Source organism: Solanum stenotomum, chromosome 5, assembly GCF_019186545.1.
Source record: "Solanum stenotomum isolate F172 chromosome 5, ASM1918654v1, whole genome shotgun sequence".
NCBI classification, from domain to species: Eukaryota; Viridiplantae; Streptophyta; class Magnoliopsida; order Solanales; family Solanaceae; genus Solanum; species Solanum stenotomum.
This window is the reverse complement of record NC_064286.1, coordinates 56,117,543-56,123,542: the sequence shown is the minus strand read 5'-3', so window position 1 is coordinate 56,123,542 and position 6,000 is coordinate 56,117,543.

Sequence of the window (6,000 nt, the reverse complement as noted above, 5' to 3'; positions counted from 1 at the left end):
TTTTAGGAAAACATTAAAAAAGATGACTACAGTTTTGTAACGCCCCGATCCAAAAAGGGGCATTTTCAGGAGCTGGTGCAGTGAAACCACGCTGGCCACCCACGGCCCGTGGAGTAGACCATGGACCGTAGGTGTGGTCCGTGGTGGAGCCCCATAATTCCTAGTCTCTAATCCCAATCGACGGTCCACCAGGACGGTCAGTGGGTCAGACCATGGCCCGTCAACTGGGTCCGTCGTTGGGCACTCAGAAATGGTCCCAGCATGGACCACGGAAGGGACCTACGGACCGTGGTCCAGTGGTCGTAGGTCAAGGCCAAATTCTCTTACCACCAACCACGGCTCACCAAGACGGATCGTAGGTCCATCCACGGTTCGTCGACTGGGTCCGTAGGTCATCAGGTCGGAGGCAGCTTGCAATTTAACTTAGGGGGAGCTGTGTCTTTTTCTAATTAGTTGGTTCCTATACTATGTCGTTTTGTCTATATTTAGAACCCCTCTATAAGCCTTTTTAACCCCAAATTCACCCCCATTTAATTCATTCCTCCTAAATCCCAAAAGAAAACCAAAACCTCCTCCCAAAAAAATTCTCTCTCTAGAAGAAGAAGATGATGATGATTTGAGCAATGGTTTGAAGAGCAAGCTTTTGCACATCAATTTCTTTGGGCATTGTGATTAAGGTATGGTAGTCTTCATCCATGGAGCCCTCTCAAAACCTTCAATTTCAAATTGTAGAAATCCCCAATTGTTAGGATTTGATTCAAAAGTCATGGGTTCCTTTAAAATTTGATCTTAATGATTGAATTGATTTATATTAAGCATAAATTGATGATTTCCTATGATTTTTATGATGTATCCCTAAGAACCCATGAAATCCCCATATTTCTCAAAGTTGATGATATGATTTCTGTCTTTATTGATGAAAGAGGTAAATTTATGAATTAATGCATAAGGTGATAGAATCACATGATTTATAATGAAATCCATGTCTAATGTTTAAATTATAGATATGTTGATTCAAGGTGAGTTTTGAACCTCAAGGAGGTAAAGTATGAGATTATGCATTTTCTATGAAGTCTATCTAATTGTCTTAATGATGCATTGAGAGTAAAGTGTTAATGATTATGTTAGTTGTTGTGGGCTGATTAAAAGGTTATTCTCATGAACTCATAATGAACATGATGTGAAAGGTTTTCTCACAATAGTAACGATTCTAAGGTTGAAAGGTTTTTCTCACCTAATTGAATCTAAGAGTAAAAGTAATCATGGATGATGGCAGTTGCTCACGCATGGTCTAAAGAGCTAAAGTAATTATGTACCTTGAATCGGTAGGCCAATGACACCTTTTCATGAGTAACTAAAAAGAGCTATTCCAATGATGTACCTTGAATCGGTAGGCCAAGGGTGCCCTTTCATGAGTAATGATGTTGATAAAGAATTAACTACTCCGTGGGAATTTAATGCTTAGCATCGAGTGGATATTGTATGAGATGGAAGCTCTCCCGTAGTAAGGCCGGGTACTAGAAGAAATCCCTGGAGATGGAAGCTCTCCCATAGTAAGGTTGGGTTTCTAGTAAAAATCTCCCTATCCCATAAACTATGTGCCCCCGTAGGATATTTAGCTAGTGGATCCACCTAAGCTAAGAGTTACCAATTCTACCTTAGGCAAGTAGACCAACCCTTTTTGGTGAAGGAGTCACCGGATTCCATGTTTCAACTCACATGGTTTCATGTCGATTAAGGCTTATTTTCCACACTAACAAGATGTTTAATAGTGAACTAAGACATGCTTCAAGAAGTATCCCGTAAGTGTTCAAATGTTCTAAATTAGGTGATGCTTGCTTGTGTTGAAGATGATGTTTTGACTTATGTTTTCCAACTATTTCTATGATGATGTTTAAACTTGGTAAAGTGCATTATTTCAAATGAAATGTCCATTTTTGCATGTTTTCAGTGTTTTTATGCATGACTACCACACTTAGTGCATTTTTGTACTAAACACCTACTTTTGCTTACATTTTCTCCAAGTGTAGGGTCCTGCACTAGATGTGATCATACTTGTGGCTAGAGCTTGGATTTGATTGTTCCTGAGCTTGGTGAGTCGTCATGATTCGAGGACGGAGTTATTGTTTAGTTTCCATTTCTTGTATTTCCTTTTGGACATGTTGTATGGGCTAGGCCCTATTTCATCCACTATTGTAATAGATGGCTATGATGAAACAAAGTGTCTAGATTTCCTCTTGCTTTTATGAAAAACTTTTTAAGACTTGAAATTATGTATTACTCTTATTGTTTTATTTCTTATGTTTTGAGGACTAAGGGGCTTGTATGGAGTCCTTCGGGGTTCTATACGCCTTGTTACATCTAGGGGTACCCCTGGGTCGTGACAAGTTTTGGCTTAATTAGAGATTTGTCGCTATAGTTTGCTTAATTACGAATTATAGCTACATGTTAGAGAGAGGACAGAGGCGACTGAGATCTAAGAGAGAGAGAGGTTGAATACCTATTGTATTCGTTGTATCACGAATATAATTGATACAACATATTTGTATCGAAATACAATTGCATTCATTTTAGGAGGAGAGATGCAAGCGAGATCGAGAGAATGAGGAGAGATGTTGAATGCATGCATATTCGTTGTATCATGAATACAATTGATACATAATGCAAATAAAGTTGATACAAAATATATTTGTCTGAGGACAATTGATTGGTATCATATATTAGATATAATTGTATCAATTGTATTTACGAACACAATTGACAAAATACAAATTTTCATAATACAATTGATACAAAATAATACATATACAGTTGACACATAATACAAAATATAATTGATACGAATACAAATATATTTGATACATAATACAAAACACAACTGTCATATTTAAGTAGAATGTTTTTAGGTTGCAACTGTTTAGGATGAAGAGAGGGGGGGAGCGAGACACAAGGGAGAGAGAAATTTGCTATAAAATCCTATATACAACGACAAATTGTAATATTTTAAACTACAACAGTTTATCGTAAATACATATAACATGTTTGTCTTGTCGTGTAATTTTCCCTTAGTTTTATATACCGGAGTTGTCAACTTTAAAACCTATACTTTTTTTACTTTTAAGAATTCTTTTAATTTCTTTTTGTTTTACTCCTTAGTGTTTTATAGTCATAAAAATGTCATAGCATGGTTGAGTTATTCTGTTTAGGCAGCCATTGCTCATTTGGCACCCAAGGTGAATTTAATTTTCATCTTTGAAAGTGTACTCTTAATTAATACTCCCTCCGTCTCATTTTATGTGGCAGCATTTGACTGGGCACGAAATTTAAGAAATAAATGAAGACTTTGAAATGTTTACCAAATTGTCCCTTCAAAAAATAGTCGTATTAAAAAGTAGACTCACTTTTCTCTCTCTTCATAAATGTATGATTAAGTGGGACCAACAAGGGTAAGAGAAGAATTGTATCTTTAAATACTTACCATATAAGGAAATGTGACATTCTTTTTGGGACTAACCAAAAAGAAAATGGTGTCACATAACATGGGACGGAGAGAGTATGATATATATATATATATATATATATATATATATAATTAAAGGGGTTAAGTTTGTCAGTTCTTTCGTGCTCCAATTTTACATTGTGTAATTAATGTATAATAGTCGTAAAGTATATGTATATTGGTGTGTACACATTATACATTGATTATACATTTACTATACACAAATTATACAGAAAAATAGGTCATAGTGAACGAAGATTACATGTTTTGATTTGAGAATCATCTAGGTTACATATCTTAAGCCATCGTAATTTGTTTCATGTGGCTGTAGTTTGTACATTGAAGTTTTGTGGTCATTCCATTGTTACAAAACTTCTTAAGCTTCATCAGCTATGCTTAGCCTAATCACGCTTTATATTTATAGTTTTGTTTGCTTATACAAGTATTTTAATTTGTATAATTCGCTTGTCATATGTGTAATTCGTTTGTCACTATACAAACAAGATAATTATATACAAATTATGTATTTATACATTTATGAATTCTTAGAACTTATACAAATCAAATGTATCAACAGGATAATTATATAATTATATACTCTCTCTCTCTCTCTCTCTCTCTCTCTCTCTCTCTCTCTCTATATATATATATATATATATATATATATATAAGCTAGGGTCAGCATATACAAAAATTGGATCTATACTATTTAGGAAAATTCAGAATTTATACATGTAACACCCCAGAAAAATTTTCGAACTAAGACTTGAACCATCCTTCGTTAGGAGTAGGATTTTACCGAGGAATTAAAATTTCTTAAGTGTTAAGGTCACTAGATGTAGCACCTTGAGTTCGAAAAAGAACTAAATTGGAAATAGCAAAATCTGAAATTTTGCAAGTTATGCTTAAGTATGAGTTTTGGGTCGACTTCAAACAACCATAAATCCTAGCTCAGGATGAGTTAGGTGTGCTACCAGATACCGTAGTGAATATCTTTGAATTATCTTTCCAACGCCGCTGAGTTTGATAAGTTTCGAGGTCGGATGAGTGAGATATGACTTTTTGAAGATAGGCTGCCAGTTAAGGAAGGTTAGCCGAAAATAGAGAGGGGTATTTTGGTCTTTTCCTTACCCAATCAGATTTAATTCATTTTTAATAATATTTTTAAGGTCTAATCTTATTAGGTTCAGTTTTATAATCCTAAAATACGCCTAGGGTTTTAGTTGAGAATTCAAGAAGAGAAAAGAAGAAGAGAAAAGAGGAGAAAAGAGAAAGGATGAAAGCGTTCGTCGAGATTCTTGCATCTTGTTGCGGATTTTCGCCATGGGTTTAATCCCTAAGAGGTATGTAAGCTTCCATAGTGTTGGGTTCTTTCACCCACACGCCAATCATGATTTATTCAGCGTAATTTCGTTCTTGAAATTTATGGATTTAAGTTCTTGATGAGTTCTTGAAGTTTATTAAGTTTTGAAGTAAGATTCTGCTTAGGTCAACTTTAAACGACCATATCTCTTAGAATATTAAGAGTTACGTGAGCCATAACCTATCCAATTAAAGGTAATTGAATCTACTTTCCAACCCCACCAATTTCACGTCAATCCAATATCTGAGTAAAAAGTTATGACTATTTTAGTAACCTATACAGTGCTGTTACGAATTAGCCGACGGGAAAATATTGAAAATAATCGGTTTTTGTCTTTTTACCTCCAAGAAAACCATCAACGAATTTCTTGACTAATAAAAAGCTCAAAACAATCAGATTTTCATCTTCACTCATGAAAATCATAATTTTTGGCTATAGAGATTTTAAGAAACTAACTCGAGAATCTCAAGAAAGGTCTTCTTGATTGTTTACCTTCAAGCTAGGGTTTCAAGGCTTCTAATCAAGTTCTTCTTCAAGATTCTTAAAGATTCTTCAAGATTCTTCAATAATCTTGTTCTTCTAGGTATGTAAGGCTATCATAGTGTTGGACTAGTTCGTCCTCACACCCTACATCTACTTTCAGATCAGTAAAAGAGTAATCTAGGAAACTTTCCCTAGATTTGAGTATTCTTGAGATAAGTTGATTTTGAGTTCTTGAATTCACGTTTCTTTTAAAAGTTATATTCCTAATTATCGAATAGCTATATTGTTATTGAGATCCTTCATATCATGAATCATAACTCTTGAATTCATAATTCAAATTCAAGAGAGAGTTAAGAGTAGAGTTCAAGGAAGCCTTTGAGTTCAATTGTGAATCCTTTGAGATCAACTATCGATTTGAACTAAGTTTTGAGGAAGTAAGTCAGAGAATGAGAAGAGTCACATACATGAGTTTCATAATGTTATGTAGACCTACGAGTCAAGTCGTTCATGCCCATAAATTCCGCATGAACTCCAGAAGTTGAGTATCTTTGAGAGGAGTAGTATCTTCAAGTTCTAAGTCTTGAGTATTGAGTTCCTAATCCCCTTTGAGATTATATTTCTAAGCATGGGACTATTACATGTTACCCATAAAGTC